Source organism: Mobula hypostoma, chromosome 8 (genome assembly GCF_963921235.1).
Source record: "Mobula hypostoma chromosome 8, sMobHyp1.1, whole genome shotgun sequence".
NCBI lineage: Eukaryota > Metazoa > Chordata > Chondrichthyes > Myliobatiformes > Myliobatidae > Mobula > Mobula hypostoma.
Window position 1 is genome coordinate 40026105 of NC_086104.1, and position 22284 is coordinate 40048388.

General features: G+C 41.6%; 1 long non-coding RNA gene across 1 annotated transcript in view; it reads left to right on the forward strand.

Moving 5' to 3' along the window:
- The first annotated feature begins 5992 nt into the window (after positions 1-5992).
- Positions 5993-22284, forward strand: part of LOC134350096 (uncharacterized) — a 43386-nt gene continuing 27094 nt past the window's right edge. The window contains exons 1-2 of the long non-coding RNA XR_010018810.1: positions 5993-6046; positions 6145-6212. This is a non-coding gene — a long non-coding RNA (uncharacterized LOC134350096). The remainder of the gene's footprint in view (positions 6047-6144; positions 6213-22284) is intronic.

The window sequence follows — 22284 nt, forward strand, 5'->3', positions numbered from 1 at the left end:
AGGACCTTTGTACATCACATTCTTTTCATGATGGAGATTGCTACTAATGCATTGAGCAGTGTGTGAAACAAGTGGTGCATTTGGGGAAAGGGAGGTGAAGAGATATCACTGTCACCACCCTTGTGAAGCCATTAAACTAATTCCTACGCTGTATGGGGATCTTCAAGTTTCATTTCTGTTTCTAACTTTAACTACAGCCTCCCCTCATTGTCCAAATAACCATATCTAGATGCTTCCCAACCTGCTGCAGTTGGGGAATAGACGTACTTCCCTCCATCTTATTCACTGGTGCCTCAAATGCTTCATCAGGAAAAATGAAGTATCACTGTCCGCAATGGCTATCACATTCTGTAAAGCTGCGCAGCAAGTAACTTCCATCGAATCTCACCATGACCTGCCACTGCCACCATAGGAGATGCAGACTTGGGTCTAAGTTCTGGTGGCTGGTTCAGACTGTTGCTGATGACACCTAATACAGAGGTACAACTATCAGCAAAGGCACTGTGAGCAATGGCTGGTCGTGCAAGTAAGGTCGCCAAACAGATTTCAACTGAGTGCTCACCGGTTCACAGAAGCACACGTTAATCCCATATTATGAGTTCTGCAAAGTAATGTGAACACCATTTAATGTACTGCTTGGGAAAATAAAAGTAGTTTCAAAGCTTGTCTAGAAAAAAAACAAATTATACTTTTAATAACAGGAAATTTCATTCCTGCAGCCAGAATTGCTGAGTATTTCAGCTTGTTAATATTGACAGCTAAATGAATCCACATGCACATCATAAGCTGAATGGTCTCTTTCCTTGCCATAAATCTCTTTGGTTCTGTGAGTGAGAACAGTTTAGGGAAATGAGGCACAAGATCTGTTCAATTATTTTATTGTGACTTTCCCAAGGAAATATCACCAGTGTACGCAGGGTCTAGCAGGACTGCAGCCAGTCACCTGGGAGCCTGTCTATATTCAAGCCAATCAGTCACGTGGGTCAGGGGATAGCCAATAGTGCTGACAATCCGCTGGTGGATTCTGGACTCAAAGGAAGTGGCCTCTACACCCCCATCTCCTTTAAGAATCTCTCCCCTGTGACAGCTTTAATAGCTTTCTGTGTATACTGAGATGATCAATCGAGGGTCAGCAGAGTAAAGCTGGGGACAGAAATATTGTATTCCAAGCAGAACATCCAGAGGACCATTCTCAAACATCTCAGGGGCAGTAAATTCTTCAGGTAGAACTCAAACCAGCCTGAAGGTTCAAGTTTTACTTAAGTGCTGAATGTTGACATTTAAATTTTTAATCTTAAATACATTATTTGTAACAAAATATGGGCTAATTTTGCAAAATCTGAGTTAATTTTAAAAATTTGTCTCAGACTGAAATACACAGCAATTTTTGTTGCAGCTAAGAAATACCTTATCATTAAAAACATAAACATCTTTTTCTTGACCAGCTTTGAAGCATTTACAGTTTCCTTAACTGTACTTCAAATGCATTTCACATAACACTCAGGTCTTTATCAAATATGAAGTTTAATTTAATTCTGGTGTCTGTAAGTCTCCTAAGAGTTACTCCCTCCTTTCTGCCAGGGGTCCTCACCTTACACCTTCCTAGTTAGGACCATATGCAGTACATCTTTTTCAGATCTTTCAGAGGAAGACTCAGTGAAACCCAATACTGCACACACTGCCTCTAATCCGATGGTGGTCTGCTCTAGCGTGTTCTGCTTAAGCTGCCAAGCAGCTGTAGCACAGCACTGACTTTGCAGGAACCTCTCAAACGTGAGTCAAAGATGCAAGATGCGAAAAGCAGCAATCTTTCCATTGAATAATTCTCTATTCTCTACCCTTTTGCACTCTTTAGTGTAGTTCGTCCTCTAAATCGTTGGCATTTTCTCTCTTTCTTTTTATTTTCGTGACCACATCCTAAGTTTATTCTCATGAGATGTGTTCAGCTTTCTATCTCAGTATTTGGCTGATAATTATCAGCTCAGAAAGTTAATCAAAACCATCTTATCCTGGATTTTATTAGGTCCATTCACGTGGGCAATTTTCTAGAAGGCAGTAAAGAAATTGCATTAACCGTAATGAAAAATCAGCCTGTTGGTTAGATAGATTGCACTCTTGAGTTCTACTCATAAGTTCATCATCTTCAGATGTGGAACAGACAAGCAAATATTACCTTTTGTGATTCCAACCAAAAGTACCATACAACTGATTGAACAGCACTGTTCTTCACGTGTGCTGAGGAGGTTGAAAAGTAAATGGCCTAAAATAACAAAAAAAAATCAGCATTTGGTGAACAAGAAATTGCAAATTAGCCAATGTACTACAACACCTTATGTGACAGTAGTCCAGTTTTACCAGCCAACCGTTAATTCCATAAGGCATGTGATAACAATGAATTTTATATAATTACAGAAATTCACATGCTGAGTTTTTAAATTTTTATTTATCTGTATGGGCTTCCTGCATGCAAAAGCTTTTCATTTAACTCATGTGCAAACTTTTTCTATTAGAAATTTTAGTATCCTCATTTCTAACAGAAATCCCCTGTTACCTCTGCAGACTGTCACTGCAGCACCTGACCACAATCGACTCAAAATGAATCCCACAAAGTTTTCCACTAAAAAATTGTGATCCATCTTTCTCCAGATGCTAACAATTCAAAAATAATTTTAAGATTCCACATTTGAGAAGATATTATATTATCCACTGAATTCTTTTAATGCCTTAATTAATTCTTGTAGACTTCAGTCACTGAGTCGCTTAGGCTTGGATTTCATATTTTTGCCCAGCGCTGTAATGTTGTAAACTGAGTCAAAAAATACACAGTGTATCTAATTTTACAGGAAGCAGCAATACCAGCCAGCTGTCCCAATGAAGTATTTCTTCCATAGCTCATGACTACTTGTTTAAAATAAGATAAGCAAGAAAATATTCTTCAAGATGTTTACTGGTATAGTTGATATGATTGCTTTCTTTTAAGCAAATTGCTTGAGGGTGCCTGAGTTACAAAGGTCTGAATAAAAATGTTTGGGTCTGTCCAGGCTTTTGGAATGTGGCTGAGGCTCAGACACTAGCCACTTCCGGTAAAGTAAGTAAATAACTTTTTTTCTCCTTCTGTCCAGTCAGTGCGAACTTTTATTGGCTTGATCCTAACAGGTCAACCAAATGGATATTTTTAAACTCTACATACCCAGTGAAGCAATTTTGAATCAAGTTGTACGCATGGCCGAAAACTTGCAAAATCATACTGTTCAGTTTTTGAGAGTTTACTTGAGGAAATTTCATTTTTGTTTCCAACAAAAATCATTTCAAAAAGAATATGTAACCTCATAGTTTTGAACTCTTCTTCTTTCACCTTGAGAGACACAAGGTAATGGGGAACAAAATTTATGTTTTCCATCAATAAAGTGAAAACCGATGGTTTCACTCTAAGGACACTTTATCTTGTTATTTCATGCTCGTTATTTATTGCTATTTGTTTATATTTGCATTTGTACAGTTTGTTGTTCATTGATCCTGTTTACAGTTACTATTCTATAGGTTTACTAAGTATGCCCGCAAGAAAAAGAATCTCAGGGTTGTATGTGGTGACAAGCATGTACTCTGATAATAAATTTTACTTTGAACTTTGAAAAGAACCTCAGTTCTTCTTCCCAGAGGGACATGAAAAGGACTTTCTGGCTTCCTGGCTTGTGGAAGTTTCAACTGTACTTTTCAGGCTTGTTAGCACTCTCAACATAATCCTCCAGGCAGATTATCCCATTTGCAATTGTTTCTTGCTCAGTGGTTTGATTTACTTAAACCTTATAGTCCATGTAGTTTGGAAGGACCTGTTTGTTATAATGCCACAGTTATCTGTGTACCTACAGTGCGTTGTGAGTGAATGGACCCTCAGTTTTTATGGACAAACTGTATTTTAGCCAAAAACAATTGAAATACTCCCCACTAGCCTCCGGGTCCAACATATTATTCTCCGTAACTTCCGCCACCTCCAACGGGATCCCACCACTAAGCACATCTTTCCCTACCCCCCTCTCTCTGCATTCCGCAGGGATCGCTCCCTACACAACTCCCTTGTCCATTCGTCCCCCCCATCCCAACCCACTGATCTCCCTCCTGGCACTTATCCGTGTAAGCGGAACAAGTGCTACACATGCCCTTACACTTCCTCCCTTACCACCATTCAGGGCCCCAAACAGTCCTTCCAGGTGAGGCATCACTTCACCTGTGAGTCGACTGGGGTGATATACTGCGTCCGGTGCTCCCGATGTGGCCTTTTATATATTGGTGAGATCCGACGCAGACTGGGAGACCGCTTTGCTGAACATCTACGCTCTGTCCACCAGAGAAAGCAGGATCTCCCAGTGGCCACACATTTTAATTCCACATCCCATTCCCATTCTGACATGTCTATCCACGGCCTCCTGTACTGTAAAGATGAAGCCACACTCAGGTTGGAGGAACAACACCTTATATTCCGTCTGGGTAGCCTCCAACCTGATGGCATGAACATCGACTTCTCTAACTTCCGCTAATGCCCCAGTTCCCCCTCGTACGCCATCCATTATTTATTTATATACACGCATTCTTTTTCTCACTCTCCTTTTTCTCCCTCTGTCCCCCCCCCACTATACCACTTGCCTATCCTCTGGTTTTCCCCCCTTCCCCCTTTTCTTTCTCCCTGGGCCTTCTGTCCCATGATCCTCTCGTATCCCTTTTGCCTATCACCTGTCCAGCTCTTGGCTCCATCCCTCCCCCTCCTGTCTTCTCCTATCATTTTGCATCTCCCCCTCCCCCTCCCACTTTCAAATCTCTTACTAGCTCTTCCTTCAGTTAGTCCTGACGAAGGGTCTTGGTCGGAAATGTTGACTGTACCGCTTCCTAGAGATGCTGCCTGGCCTGCTGCGTTTACCAGCAACTTTGATGTGTGTTGCTTGATATACTTTCAACGTTATCAGCAAGTGTTTTTCAGATTAGTAATATCTCTTTGTATCATCACAGATAGACAGTAGCAAGGTAAGGTCATCCATTTTCACAATATTTGTGGCTTTTCTGGGGAATTAGGATGAAGTGAGTCACCCACACATTCCCTTGCATGATTCCGGCTCCCTCACCCAGATGAACAACCTTCATCCAGATTACCAGATGGAATTTTTCTTCCTTTGGTGTGTATATATGTGCTAACACGTAAAGAATCTTCCCCATCAACACTGGCTGTGCTGGATGTTGTCATGGTGCATTCACACTATAAAGTTCAATACTTCCCGACCTCTACAGGGAAGAAAATCAGCAAATACTCAGAGGTGCTATATAGATCCATGAATCTGTGACAAAAGCAGTTTACTCCTTGATATCAAGGATGAAAAAATGGACATTAAGAATAACCTCACAACCCCATACTGTGCCCCTTTTCTGCAGCTTCTTGTTCTTGTCTGCCCAGTTTTCACAATGCAATTTATAGCAAAGGAAGTGTGTCTCCTATAGCAGAAGTGTGTACTCCCTTCATAGGACCACACTGAACATCATGAGAAATTGGGAAAGCTGGAGTAGTGTGACATCCAGGTCTCCAAGACCTGAAGCCCTGCAGATTTTCTTCAGGGGAGGAATTTGACCTGGGTGTCTCTGCTGATGAAAGAGGACCAGCTATGGGTTCTACCTAGGTCCTGTAACATTTGGTCTAATTGATGTTAATGAGGTCTAATGTGATTTGAGGAAAATACCTGATGCCATTAAAACTGTACATGCAATGGTCAATCTTACCTTTTTGTTGATAGCTTGAGCCCAAGCGATAAACAGTACCTCTTTTTGAAATATATGTGATAATATATGTAACCGGGTAACCGTTGGATCTTATTCAGCATTGTTAAAAGTGTACTTAGGCATCCATCCGGGTAATGCTAGAATAGTTGTCTGTGCCTTTAAGGGAGACAGTGATGTCATTACACACATGTGGGATAGTGGGGAGACCATTTTGCTTTCTGCTGAAGATGTGGTAAGGCCTTGGAAATGGGTTCTTCCCAGAGTGTGCTGGGCATGGTGAGGAAAGGTGAGCATTAATTGACAATATCCATGTGAATTCGTTTATGCTTGTTGGTGGATCGAGAATATCGGTAATTTGACATGTTTTACATGTGGATGCTTTAGATTTCCACGAGTGAAGAAATCAACACTGGGCAGCGTGGCTTATACCAAGATCCTCACCATCCAAGTAGGTCAGTCTTCCAGTAATTTAACTACCAGGCAATACCTTGTAAAAGTTGTGCCAAAGTGTACCTTTTGTCTAACTTTATTGTATCGGGTCTGATTGTGCATGTAACCGCACAGCGTGAATGTTTAGTCTCTGTTCGGAAGTTCAGCACGTGTGTACATCTTAGATGAGATGTATTCGCATACATTTTTTGCTGTTATGTATAAGATGCAGGGTGGGTGGCATTCTAATGTTGTTTGTATTATGTTCCTTCAGGATTGCCACTACCGTATTTGTACCATATTAGTTCTGGTATTTTTATACTGCATATGCAATTCTGTCCATACACAAGGGTGTGGATTGAAAGTTAAACTGAGATTGTAACGGCAAGAACTGGTTGTAAATTTGTTCGTTTTGTTTCGCGACCCTCTTCTGGCACTTAAACATCGAAAAAACGGGAATAAACGGGACCTTTTCAGAATGGCAGGTGGTGACTAGTGGGGTACCGCAAGGCTCAGTGCTGGGACCCCAGTTGTTTACAATATATATTAATGACTTGGATGAGGGAATTAAATGCAGCATCTCCAAGTTTGCGGATGACACGAAGCTGGGTGGCAGTGTTAGCAGTGAGGAGGATGCTAAGAGGATGCAGGGTGACTTGGATAGGTTGGGTGAGTGGGCAAATTCATGGCAGATGCAATTTAATGTGGATAAATGTGAAGTTATCCACTTTGGTGGCAAAAATAGAAATACAGATTATTATCTGAATGGTGGCCGATTAGGAAAAGGGGAGGTGCAACGAGACCTGGGTGTCATTATACACCAGTCATTGAAAGTGGGCATGCAGGTACAGCAGGCGGTGAAAAAGGCGAATGGTATGCTGGCATTTATAGCGAGAGGATTCGAGTACAGGAGCAGGGAGGTACTACTGCAGTTGTACAAGGCCTTGGTGAGACCACACCTGGAGTATTGTGTGCAGTTTTGGTCCCCTAATCTGAGGAAAGACATCTTTGCCATAGAGGGAGTACAAAGAAGGTTCACCAGATTGATTCCTGGGATGGCAGGACTTTCATATGAAGAAAGACTGGATGAACTGGGCTTGTACTCGTTGGAATTTAGAAGATTGAGGGGGGATCTGATTGAAACGTATAAGATCCTAAAGGGATTGGACAGGCTAGATGCAGGAAGATTGTTCCCGATGTTGGGGAAGTCCAGAAAGAGGGGCCACCGTTTGAGGATAGAGGGGAAGCCTTTTAGGACCGAGATTAGGAAAAACTTCTTCACACAGAGAGTGGTGAATCTGTGGAATTCTCTGCCACAGGAAACTGTTGAGGCCAGTTCATTGTCTATATTTAAGAGGGAGTTAGATATGGCCCTTGTGGCTACGGGGGTCAAGGGGTATGGAGGGAAGGCTGGGGCGGGGTTCTGAGTTGGATGATCAGCCATGATCATAATAAATGGCGGTGCAGGCTCGAAGGGCCGAATGGCCTACTCCTGCACCTATTTTCTATGTTTCTATGTTTCTATGAAAATGTCTCATCAATGTCTCCCATCCATTACATAATGGACAGGTTGGGCACAGGAGTACATTCAGCCAGAGACTCATTCCTCCGAGATGCAGCACTGAGCGTCATAGGAACTCATTCCTGCCTGTGGCCATCAAACTTTACAACTCCTCCCTTGGAGGGTCAGACACTCTGAGCCGATAGGCTGGTCCTGGACTTATTTCATAATTTACTGGCATAATTTACATATTACTATTTAACTATTTATAGTTCTATTACTATTTATTATTTATGGTGCAACTGTAACAAAAACCAATTTCCCCCGGGATCAATAAAGTATGACTATGACTATGACTACGACTATGAAAACTGATAAAGGAATTAAAACCCGAAAAAGTCTTTGTTGTCCCAAGCGTGTACTTTTCCCCAGGCTACATATACAAAGTATAGCATCACAGTGCTTAATGAAACTGAAATGGGGGCACAGCTAACTGTAAAAGGGACTCTAGCTGAGCATGAAAGGTCAGGTGCCAAACCATAGACACCAGGTTCGCTGTATGTGGCAATGTGTCATAGAGGGAAGGCAGAAGAAAGCAGGAAACTACAAACCAACTAGCTTGATATTCATCATTAGGAAAATGCTAAATATATAATAGCAAGACATCTAGAAAAATCAAATCAAGGAAATTATACAGTCATCATTGTTGTAATGTGAGCATTATTAAAAGAAAGTTAATACTAATTAGGATAATGGGGGGTTTTACTTCTGTTCTTTTTACTTCCGTGGGCTCTATATATAGTGTGCCTGCCATGCTGTATGGGTTGTGAAAGCCTCTGTATATACATAACGGTTTTGAAGTTCAGCATGAAGTTGTTTCTTTGCAATGAAGTTGTCAAGTGTACCTTTTTCAAGGTAGAAGTTACTACATGTTTTTGGAGACAAGGTGAACTGGTTTTGTGAACGTATTGGCACGTTTTTCGAACGGGAGCTTCATGTTTCAGATGGCTACATTTGGAACTATCGGGGAATTTCTGGAAGGAAATGAGGACTGGCCGGAGTATGAGGAAAGGTTGGGACACTTTTTCTATGCTAATGGAATTACTGAGGAGGCTAAGAAGCACTCTATTCTCCTGAGTGTGTGTGGGGCAAAGACTTACTAGTTAATAAGGAATTTAGCCACACTGCGGAAACCGGGGGACATTCCATATAACAAACTGGTCAAGCTCATGGGGAACCACTACAATCCGAAACCTTCTGTGATAATCCAACGGTGTAGGTTTCACAGCTGTTTCAGGAAGCCAGGTCAGTCTGTGGCCGATTTTGTGGCCAAGCTTTGGTAGCTGTCGGAACATGGTGATTTTGGAGTGGTGTTGGAAGACATGCTCCGTGATAGATTGGTATGCGGCATTAATAATGATGGCATACAATACCGCCTTTTAGGGGAAACCCCACTTTTGACTTTCAAGAAAGCCTTAGAGATGGCCCAAGGCATAGAGATGGCTGCTAATAATGTCAAGGATATCCAGAAAGGTCATGGGAGGTCACAGTCGGCGGCAGTGTGCCAATTCAGGAGGGAGACTGGTAAACAGGCAAAGCGAGTGGAATGTTTCCGGTGTGGAGGGACGCACTATGCAAATGATTGTAAGTTCAAAAGATGCTGTCTGCCATGCTGGTAGCAAAAAGGGACATTTAGCTAAAAAGTGCAGAAGTTCAAAGGGTAAGATTAAGCCTGGGCGGGGGAAAACTCGACAGGCTCAGGCAGCCACACACCATCTAGAAGAAGCAGATGAAGAGGCAGTGTGTGCCTACAACATGTTTACAGTGGAAACAGATGAGGAACCACCTGAACCATATTCTGCCACAGTCACTGTCAGGGGAAGGACATTAAGTTTGAGATTGATTCAGGGGCTACTGCATCGGTCATTAGTGAGGAGACGTACAGGAGGACATGGGGGTCCAACCTGCCTCCCATTAGACCGTCAAAGCTCAAACTTAGGACCTATACTGGGCAGCCCATCCCTCATTTAGGGGTGTTATATGTGGACATTTCAGCCGGGAGTCAGAAGGCTGAAGCCAGGCTAGTGATAGCTAAGGGCAGGGGGCCCAGTCTTTTAGGTCGTGATTGGCTTCGCAAAATCCGGCTAAATTGGCATGAAATTAAGTATGCACACACGACGGAGGACGTTCTGCAGCGGTACAGTGACGTTTTCAGGGATGAGCTGGGAACACTGAAGGCGTGACAGTGAAACTCCATGTCGACCCTGAGGCTACACCACGTTTTTTTAAGCCCAGGTCGGTGCCCTATGCCATGAAAGGCAAAGTCGAGGAGGAGCTGGAACGTTTACAGAGGCTGGGCATCATTGAGCCCATCCAGTTTTCAAGGTGGGCGACTCCCATTGTTCCAGTTTTGAAGGCAGACAAAACGGTGAGGATATGCGGGGATTATAAGTTTACGGTGAATCAAGTCTCTAGGCTGGAGGAGTACCCATTGCCACAGGTGGATGACCTGTTTGCAACCCTGTCAGGGGGTAAACTGTTCACAAAGCTGCACATGAGCCATGCCTACCAACAGCTGCAGCTGGATGAGGATTCAAAGGAGTATGTCACAATTAATACACACAAGGGATTATTCAAGTACAATCGCCTAGTGTTTGGAGTGTCATCCAGCCCTGCCATTTTCCAAAGGACAATGAACACTTTGCTGCAGGGGATTCTGCACGTAACAGTGTACCTTGATGATATTTTAATCACAGGGGCTACGGACATGGAGCATCTGGCTAATTTAGAACGGGTGCTGAAGAGGCTCTCAGACACAGGGCTGCAGTTGAAACGCGGAAAATGTGTGTTCCTGACATCGAGTGTGACTTACCTGGGACACAAGATCACAGCTGAGGGGCTTTGCCCTGTGGAGGACAAAGTGAGGTCTATTAAGGAGGCCCCAAGCCCTAAGACCGTCACGGAACTCAGATCATTTTTTGGCATGGTGAATTATTTTGGCAAGTTTCTTCCTGACCACTCAAGGGTTTTGACCCCACTGTATAAGCTGCTTCACAATGACACTAAGTGGCAGTGGGGTGAAGAGCAGGAGAAAGCTTGCAAGGAAGTGAAAGAACTCCTCCACTCAGCGAAGCTGCTTGTTCACTATGACCCAGACAAGGAGATCACCCTGGCATGCGATGCCTCGCCCTATGGAGTCAGGGCAGTTCTCTCACATGTAATGGAGAACTGATCAGAGAAGCCTATTGAGTTTGCTTCACATACCCTGACAGCTGCTGAGAAGGGATGTTCACAACTAGACAAAGAAGTTCTGGCCATTGTTTTTGCGGTCAAACGCTTTCATCAGTACCTTTATGGACGAGCATTTACAATTTATACGGACCATGAACCACTGATAAGCCTGTTCAGTGAGACTAGATGCATCCCACCACTAGCCTCAGCCAGGATACAGCGTTGGGCTCTTACATTGTCAGCCTACCAGTACTTACAGAGCAGGTGAGAATAATGCAAATGCTGATGCACTGAGTCGACTACCTTTACCTGAGACACCTGTTGCTACGTATGTGCCTCCAGAGACTGTGTTTTCATTGGAGAGGCTGTCAGGGACACCTGTAAAGGCGACCCAGGTCAAGCAATGGACAGAGACAGACCCAGTCCTGTCCCAAGTCAAGACTTTTCTTTTACAAGTTTGGCCCAGAGTTGTGGAAGGAGAGGAACTGAGGCCTTATGCCAAACGCAAGACAGAACTCAGTCTGCAGGATGGCTGCATTTTCTGGGGGGCGAGGGTCATCGTGCCTCCCCCTGGCTGTTCACAGATTGTGAAGGAAATTCATGAGACTCACCCAGGAGTGTCTCGAATGAAAAGCCTTGCAAGATCCTACGTTTGGTGGCCAAGAATGGATCAGGATCTGGAGAAAAAGGTAAAATCATGCACGCAATGTCAGACTAATCAGAATATGCCACCACCAGCTCCTTTGCACCCATGGGAGTGGCCAGACCACCCCTGGTCTAGGCTACATTTGGACTTTGCTGGCCCCTTTATGGGGCAGATGTTTGTTGTAATCGTAGATGCGCATTTTAAGTGGATCGAAGCTCATATCATGAGCAACATCACAGCCCCCTCAACCATAGACAAACTCAGGCAAGTGTTTGCAGTCCACAGGTTGCCTGACACTCTGGTCACTGATAATGGCCCGACATTCACCAGTGATCTGTTCAATGAGTTCATGCAGCAGAATGACATTCATCACATTCGGACAGCCCCTTTCAACCCAGCCCCAAATGGTTTGGCTGAGCGGGCTGTTCAGACAGTGAAGGAAGGCCTTAAGCAGATGACAGGGGACTCTCTTAGCATGTGGCTTTCACGTTTCCTGCTTAAATACTGCCTCACACCACAGACTACAACTGCCTGCACTCCAGCAGAGATGCTGATGGGGCGTAGGCCCAAGTCAAGATTGGACCTGCTGCACCTGGACATGAAGGCGAAAGTGGAAAGAAAGCAGGAAAAGCAGAAGGAGGGACATGATCAACATGTGCGAGAGAGGCAGTTAAAACCGGATGACAATGTCCATGTGAGAAGCAATCAGCAATGGCTGCCTGGGGTTATTCTTAAGCAGAGTGGTCCCGTCTCCTACGTTGTTAAGCTGACTGATGGGCGTGTTTTCCACAGATATCAGGACCATGTGCGCCTGCATCATGATACCAGCTCAGAGGCAGACAGTTCCATGGAATTTCCATTTGTGAGACAGACTACAGTGGAAGCATATCCACCAGTGACTTTGCCAGAGGGCGAGACGTTGGCAGAGGGGTGGGGGTCCCCTGAAGAGGATGGACATTCTCACGCAGACACATAGACCCCTCTCATGCCCCCAATACCAGACCCACCCAAAACACCCTCTCCAGCGGTGCCTGCTGGGTCACCAGGGGTAGTGTGCAGATCACAGCACACTCCTAAACTTCCTGACAGACTGAATCTTTGATGGGACAGTTCTTTTTTTTTGTTGTTAGATTGAATGTTGAATCTGTCACATTTTCCAGATGTTTTGTATTTATAAACTGTTGCTCAGATACTAGTATAAGTTTTCAGGGGTATACAAGTTAGTAACACCACTGTTTTATTTCCTAGTTTTTTACATTTGGGGATGTTGGATTTTAAAGGAGGAGAAGTGTTGTAATGTGAGCATTATTAAAAGTAAGTTAATACTAATTAGGATAATGGGGGGTTATACTTCTGTTCTTTTTTCTTCCAGTGTGCTTTGTATATAGCGAGGCTTTGTATATACAGAGGTTTTCTCAACCCGTATGGCATGGCAGGGACATGCCATGCGGGTTGTGAAAGCCTCTGTATATACATAACGGTTTTGAAGTTCGACACAAAATTGATTCTTCAGCATGAAGTTGTCAAGTGTGCCCTTTTCAAAGCAGAAGTTACTACAATCATGGTTTTGTTTAAATAGAAATCACATTTGACCAATTTGTTGGAGTTCTCTGAAAGTGTGGTTTGGATAAAGGGGAACTGGTGGATGTGCTATACTTGTCGGGGGGCATTTGATAATGTGACACATTAACAGTTGTTGTGGAAACTAAAAGCTCAATATGTTGGATGTAATGCACTGGCATGGATAGAGATAAAATCAGAAAATATTGGAAAACTCATCGTTAGTTAGCAACAGTGGAAAGAGGAACAGTCAGCCTTTCAAATTTATTGCCGTTTGTCAGAACTGAGAAAGAGAAAAACAAGTTAGTAACAGAGAAGGCGAGGAACAGTGATGGTGAAACAAAGAGAATTTCTCTGCTAGGTTGAAATTCTATGCCAGTTAAGGGACAGCTAAAATCAGATTAAGTTACTTTTTTTTCTGTGAAGGCCATACAAAAAAGGAAAGGACAAAAGAATGTCAGATAAAATTGCCTGTTCTCAAGCAAATAAATAGAAAAAACAAGCTAACTAAAGTTGGAGAATTTGATATTGAGTCCTGCAGGCTGTAAAGATATGGATAATACGTGGATATAAGATTAGATGGCAACCAGAAAACAGAGAAAGACATATTTGCTTTTCTGTCTGTTAGAAAGAAATACTGTACATTATGTTGCAAACTCCTACACCCTAAAACAAAATTCTGGAGGAATTCAGTGAGGTCTTTCCTATACTTTTTCGGTCCTATTTAAGGGTCTTGATGCAAAATGTCAGCTTACAGACTTTGCCTTTACAGATGCTGCTTGGCTCGCTGAATTCTTCTAGCAGTCTGTCTTTGTTCCAAACTCCAACATCTGCAGTCTCTTTTGTCTTCAGCAGTCTCTGGCTTGTGTGACAAATTTCTCTGTCCTGATCTGATTCTGCAAGTTATCCTACACCACTCTGAAATATGGCTGATTGGTCTGGCAGATGGCATATCTCACGCTGAGTACGCAATGTAGAAATGCTGCAATCATTAAGGGAACCCGAAGTGATGTAACTATAAACAAGAGAAAATCTGCATATGCTGGAAATCTAAGCAACATACACAAAATGCTGGAGGAACTCAACAGACCTGGCAGCATCCATGGAAAAGAGTACAGTCTACGTTTCGGGCAACTATTCTCATCCTGAGCAGTGAATCAAAAGCCATAGGTTGCTCTATAATTTGTTTATTGTGGAAATTCTCCGCACATATAATGTCTTTACCTGTGTATTCTCTGCCAGGCAAACATCAAGCACACTAGGAAGAATCACACACAGAACGCCTGGCCCAATTTCCAGACGACACCGTTTTAACATAGAAATAATGAGTATTGCATCATAGCCGAGAGGCAATCACCTTGTGTTTTTTGCATGCCGTATATGGACACAAATGATTCTAATTTCTAGGTAACAGAATATAACTGCAACAATTGGTAATTATTCATTAAACTGCAGCCTAGCTTTGGGTCTTTTTATTCATTAAACATATCAAGATCTTGGAGAAGAAGAAGTAGAAATTCATTTAGAAGACTTAATTTGAGTGGGAAGGCTAGAGAGACTAAGACTTTTAAATTAAAATTAAGGATAAGGTGAGGGGTGTTAGGAATTAAAGCAGTATACACAGTCACAGAAACTAATCACACTTATTTCCAAAAATCAATGAATCAATAACTAAAATAAACATGCAGTAGATTTATGGTCTCTACCAGAAGAAGAAAGAGACAGGTTACACAGAGGATTCATATTTGATAAAACGAACTGGAAGAATCAATATAAAACAAGATTCCTCCAAACCACTTTTAAAAAGGAATTGATGCATAAAATTAAAATACCAATGTGTTTGGAGAAAGCATTTAAATGGATGTTTATCTCGGAAACTGAGCCAGATAAAACAGACTGAATAATCTCAGTATTATTGCAAATTTTAAAGACATTTGAATGTATGGAGTTGAGGAACTCCCAGTCTAATTATGAGGACCTACAGCCTGCAATTGTGAACAAGGCTCAACATTTATCTTTAACACTATCATGCCTTCCTGATTCTTGTAAAGAAAATCTGTCAGTGAATTTGCTACTGGTGCTATAGTTTTAAATCTGCCATTTAAAGTTGATATAAGGCCCTGTAAATGAAAGATTTACATGGCCTTATATCAACTTTACAAAAAGTGTCTCGAGATCCAGAAGCTAAAATTTCTAAATGTTATTATAACAGGACCACAAGCAGGGCCATCCCCAGATATTAACTTCTGAATTCTTGAACCTTTGTAATAAATATTCTTCACTGTAATATTTTACCTGAAAAATGGTGAAGCTCTACATTACATCTCAATGACTCAATCATGTTTAACCAAGCCAGTATGTGGGAATAGCCTTCTTTGTGTCTCTGCAGTCCATTTAATTCTTGTAACAAGGTGTTTATTGTTCAACATAAAACATTTATTTTAACCACCCACCATAAATCTGCCTGCTAAAATTGGCTGACCTGAAGAAACCTGTAATATGCCTTTTGCTTTAGCTTTCCCTTCCTCTTTCCCTCTCCATTGCCTTGAGGCAGCTGTTTGAAAGATTTAAACCCCATTTAATTCCAGCGGCAAAGCAGGCTTCATTGGGACTGCGAGATGAGTCTCAGCTGTTCATAACGTGTTTGTCTCCTGCAGAAATCAATATAGCTGCTTTGCTGTATTGTTATTATATTACCAGATTGAGCCACAATCAAGCGTATTTCCAGGATTGGCATATTAGCAGCTGTTCGTGTGTCTGGCAGCTGACATCACAATCTGTTTACTGCAACGAGACTTTTCACAGGATACTCTGGGGACTGAGGATCACCACGAGCAACACCAGCAGAATCTTTTATAAGTGGCAGTAAGACCCACAGGGACCAAGAGTGATAATATCCAAATAGGACTGAATTTCAGAAAAGAATAATTTTAATCATTAATATTAATTCTGGGAGTTTGAATCATGTGCCTCTTTCTTGAGTGGATGAGAATTGGTTAGCAAAGTACTCTTTCACTCCATTTATGGCATTTCCTTTTCATTTCCTGGAAATTGTCACTGTGCTATTTTAAGGTCAATAGTGGATCAACAAAGCTTTCTGGAGAATTCCCACCTGCCTTGAAACCTTTGATATTCTTGTTTCTGAATGTAAGCACAAATTGTGTGATCTCCAGTCTAACGTGGTTGGGCAGAGTGTGGCTGGGTTGATTACAACTAAATTATGGTTAAACAGGAAGTGCTGGAGGCAAGAAACAGGCATGAAGGTACAGCAGAAAATTAAACCATTGTTCCACCTACAAGTACTTTGAAGATTTAATCATTTGCTTTGTTACTGTTTGGTGGAATCTATTTGCGTAAATTGGCTGCTGCCTTCCTTTAAGTGACTGTACACTGATTTTAAAATACTTCAGATCACTGAAGTCATGTGAGGCCATTGGAGATCTGAAGAAGCAGAAAGCATAGCAGCCAACAGCCTGCGGTGTCACATATCGTGCTAATCGGATGAGGAAGTAGAGGGATGGGTTAGTAAGCTTGCTGGGATGACACAAAGGTTGGGAGTGCTGTGGATAGTGTGGAGGGCTGTCAGAGGTTATAGTGGGACATTGATAGGATGCAAAACTGGGCTGAGAAGTGGCAGATGGAGTTCAACCCAGATAAGTGTGAAGTGGTTCATTTTAGTAGGACAAATGTGATGGCAGAATATAGTTTTAATGGTAAGACTCTTGGCAGTGTGGAGGATCAGAAGAACCTTGGGGTTCGAGTCCATAGGATGCTCAAAGCAGCTGCACAGATTGACTCTGTGGTTAAGAAGGCATACGGTGTATTGGCCTTCATCAATCGTGAAATTGCATTTAGGAGCCGAGAGGTAATGTTGCAGCTATATAGGACCCTGGTTAGACCCCACTTGGAGTACTGTGCTCATTTCTGGTCATCTCACTATAGGAAGGATGTGGAAGCTATAGAAAGGGTGCAGAGGACATTTACAAGATGTTGTCTGGATTGTGGAGCATGCTTTATGAGAATAGGTTGAGTGAACTCAGCCTTTTCTCCTTGGAGCGACAGAGGATGAGAGGTGACCTGATAGAGGTGTATCAGACGATGAGAGGCATTGATCGTGTGGATAGTTAGAGGCTTTTTCCCAGGGCTGAAATGGTTGCTACAAGAGGACAAAGGTTTAAGGTGCTGGGGAGTAGGTACAGGGGAGATGTCAGGGGTAAGTTTTTCACTCAGAGAGTGGAATGGGCCGTCTCTGTGGTCTTTTAAGAGACTTTTGGATAGGTACATGGAGCTTAGCAAAATAGAGGGCTATATGTGAGCCTAGTAATTTCTAAGGTAGGGACATGTTCGGTACAACTTTGTGGGCCGAAGGGCCTGTATTGTTCTGTAGGTTTTCTATGTTTCTATGTTTCTTTGTCAGGTATTCAAAGAGAAAAGCACAAACAGGAAGATCTGATATATCAGTTTGATTAGTTTGATCACCAGGTTCATTATTGTTAAGAAGGAGAAATGAGTAATAGAGACCTGCACCCTCCAGCTGTGGCGGCCACATTGCTTTAGGATATTGACCTCACCATGTATACTAATCCTGTCTGACCTGGGCCAACTGCCTTCATGTGACTCAGTACTGAAGCTGAACTATGATTCAGCAAGAGTCCACCCATCCACAATGGTGCTGCTGGCTGAGTACCATATAGTGTTCTAATTATCGTCTTTGGAATTGTCAGCTTCATACCATGATCAGTTATTGTGTAAATTCAAGGTTAAGATAGATACATATTTGGATATTAAGAGGAGCAGGAGATTATGGTGATCAAGTAGAAGAGTGAACAGAGCATAGGATCAATCATAATCTGAGTAAATTGCAAAGAAGGCTGAATGCGTCAAATGGAATTCTTCCGCTTCTAGCTCCTACATTCTTAACAGAACAACTAAGAATTGGGCAGCAAGATTTATGTGTCCGATATTGTATGCTGCATTCTAGTGCACCAAGGAGAGGTAACTACAGCAGAAATCCTGTAGAATGGAAGCTGCCTCAAAAGCACAGCTTAGGCAGTTAACTAACCAAAAGTCTTCAGCAGTGCTCCTGACGACACACGACCACCTTCTGCATCTGCTGCTCTGTCCTTGCTCCTGGATCACTAGGCTCCTTCTCCTCAGTCGCATTCCCCTTTATAGCAAAGTTACCATGCTCAAGGCAGACAATTACATATCTTGAGACCCCAGATGAGCAGTATTCTAACTTCATCTTTTCAAAGAGGAAAAAAGTTTAGCAGGCCATGCTTAGCACAGTGATAGCAATGCTCAACTGAGGTTGCCCACCCTTATTTATTTACCTCGTCCTTTCCTCATGTTTCAAATACTGCTTACACTTGACAACCATCATCCAATTAACATGCCATTAACATCCAATTAGTCATCTCAGCTTGAATATATCATTTTCTTAAGCAGACAAATCCACTCATCTACATCTCTGAAATCTGAGGTGATAAAGTGGGCATTGCCACAATAATCACTTGCAGTAAAGCAATCATATTCCTCTTGTAAGGAAATACTTCTCTGAGTTTCCTGTAACGGTTTGCAATAACCCTGAAATCAATGAGTCTGTTGTTAATTTGCCAATCAATCTGTACACACTGCTTCTCTATTTTTCATAATTTTCTAAATCTCTAATGGAATCCACCCAGCCTCCCCAGCACGTGGAAAAAGTTTTATTTTTCAGGATCTGACTGCATATTGAGCCAGTTTTCAAGCTTTGACTGTCACTGGATTAGAAATGTCATTCTGGCTTTGAGTGCTTTTTTTGTTTACTCTTGCTTAGTATCACACGATCAGCTAACAGCACGCAAGTAAGTAACAAATGCAGCCCTCAACACTTATACCCCCTTGTCCACTTAATATTGTAGAGCAGCTATCCATTTCCTGTTAGAATGTGGCAATTCCCAGAGTTCTGGGATCACTCCAAACTGAAATTCATTTCACTGAACTTTGGAGATGAGTTATAATGCCCATCTGCTACTATCACTGAACCTCTGAGGCTGAATTTCTACTCTGTTGCTTCTTCCTGTATGTCCAAAAATCTCTCTTTATTTCAAAGGCATTTTTTAGCTGTGTTGCTAATTTCTGAAACCCTCAAATGACTGAAACTTGGCAGCATTCAACAATATGCAAATGAACAGGCCATGTTCTGAAAGAACGCAATGTGAGCTGATGGAAACTCCAAGCTACCCAGTTACATTTAATTCAACTTCTGTCCTTTTCAACTCAATTATACACTATTAATCAACCATTTTAGATTATCTGCTTTCAAAGAATAATACAATTCAGTAAGTTTTCTAGAATGTATTAAGGTCAAGGTGGACCATTTTGAATAACAGAATGTATGTTATGCAATAAAAGAATTTCTTCTCGGGCTTGCAGCCAGGTACAGGTATCAAGTTTAAAGAATGTTTTGATGACAAACTCTGTCATCTTCATCAGGGATGCTGCCTGGCCATGTCTAGTCTGGTGGTATTTATACCCCTGTTGTACATTCCTCCTGATTGGTTAGCCCTCATCCAATCGGATTTCTGTTGTGCCACCTTGTTTACGATCAAATTCCAGGCTGGATTAGTAATATTTAGAGCATATTTAGTGATTGGGGGGTATTTGCTGTAGTAAGTCTGTCCAGCAAAATATAGCATAGAATATAGGTTCTACAAGACTTACTACTTTCAGGTCACTGATGCATATCCTAATTAGTTTGAATAAATCTTGAATTGATTCTTGAATCATTGTGACATTTCTTTCAACACTTACTGGAAGGGTCACATTTTTCCTTCACTAAGATTTCTGAATGTTAATTAATGTTTACATTCAGCAAGAATTTGCAAATTTGTTGATTATGGGGTAAAATGATTGATGGAACTTCAGGATTGATACAATGCAACCTAATAATTGGATCAATTCAAGCCTGTTTATTTGTGAGCAAATTATACTTAAAATACTTCATTGCAAGGCAAGCTGAGTCAATGATCATAAACACGAGAAAATGCTGGAAATTCAAAGCAGCACACAAAATAGTTGAGTTCCTCCATCATGTTGAGTTAGTGATCATTTCTTAGTGAGACTGTATCCATTGGGAAATTGGACCAGTTCAGTCCTTGTTCACATTAGCACACATGACATTTCCTTAGCACCCAGGTCATAACAAGCAAGAACAAATCTGACTTTACCAACATAATTGGAGATGAAAGCTGCAACCTATGTCTTTTGTTGACCAAACTTATGAAGTATGTCATGAGGAATCCTCCAATGAGACAGAAGTTAAAAAATATCCATTCTCATGTTAACATTTTAATCAGAATATTTGGTCCATTCAAATTTGACTGGGCAACATATTTTCTGTTATTTTCCTTCTTTCTGTGATGTTTGCAGCATTTTAATTTGATGCACTTCAGGGCTTTATCATGTGACATCTACCCCAGTGAGGCGTGGGTCCACAGGAGGGTGGTAGATTACACGGGGCATGCATCAAATCCCTTTTTGGTCAATTCCATGATTTGCTCACTGACGATGAAAACAATGAAAAGATATTTTGTTCCCAACTTCTGGTTTTCCTTCACCTCCACTGCTATTCTTTATGCACCGGTTGCTATGACAGTGATCCTTCTAGTTCTCTGTGCACATTTGATGAGAATCACTGACAGATCATTGCAGCTCCACTAGGAATTGCGCAGGTCCCATTATAGCTCAACATTGCTTCGGATTCTTTTGGGTCAATTTCATGACTGGCTCAACACACCAAAGGTAGGTTAATGCAGTTTCAAAGCATATGTATTCTCTCAGGCAAATCTGAGATGCACGGTAATGACTGCTGTTTTCTTTCAACACCATTGACAATGTGTCAAGAGTTTAGTAATGACAATTTAATATCCATTAGATTTCTCCTTGCACCATCATTACAAGCTAATAAAAGATTTAATTTGAAAAATGAGTCTTACTTCAGCAGTTTTACTTTGCTTTACAAATTGCTTGAAGAGGTCACCACAGTTCATTTCTAGTTTGGAGAGGAGTTTATTGAAGGACGAGAAGGTTCACTGAGTTCTTTAATGCTTCAATGTCACATGGTTGGTCATCTATGCATAATTCAAACAAATATATAAATTTTCTGTATTTTTGTACAGTTTATTGAACAGATTCAGTATTTATATTTGATTTTTAATTTATATTGGTTATTTAATAAATTAAAATACACCTGTCATTAAATAGCTATAATTTTAAAAATATGTTGTATGATTCTTTGTCATTATAAACACTTCCAATTAATATTCTATATTTGTAATATGTATTCCAAAATATAAAATTAATGATAAACCCCCAACAAGACTGCTCCCAGAAATAAAGCAAACAAAAGGACAAAGCAAAGCGTACAATCAGAAGATGTGGAGAGAAACAAGTTAGATAAATAGGATCGAAAGACTGCTACCAGGTAAATAAAGAGAAATTTTGAAAGATTGTCTAAAAGACACAAATTCCTACAATCGTTTAAAAAGAAGCAGATCATCAAAGGTTATGTGACCTCTTGAAAGTTAAATGTTGGTTACGTACCAAATGTCCGGCTAGCAGAACAATTGCTTTGTGTTATTCTTTAAAATAGAGGAGTAACATGCTGAACATTTTAGGGGCTCTAATAATGAATAAAACACACTAAACATAATATTTGTAAGAACCAGTCATATAAGAAATAATGACATAAAATCTGACCAGTTCACAGGACTTAGATTCAAAATTTAATAATGTTAAATGTCATTTCAGTACACAAGCGCAGCCCTCCGGTGAAAATGATATTGTATCCGTTAAATAGGGGCAGAGGACAATTCTGATTTGATGGAGAAGGACGTGAAAGCACAGAGGAACATCTGGAGAAATTTCTGAAACACAGGTTCGCTGCTGTTGTTACTGCGCGATCGAGAATCTTCCGGAGGGAAGGCCTCAAAATCCCCGGCTTTGCCTGCTGTTAGCAACCGTGATTGAGGTCGAATTGTTCGGATAGAGATGGTGCTCGGTACTCGGTGTCAGAGAGCTGATCGGAGGCTTGAAGTTTTCAGACGACTCAGAGTCGGACTGTGGTCGGGCATGGCAGGGAGAGTTTTCTTCCTTCTCCCGTCTGCATGAGATG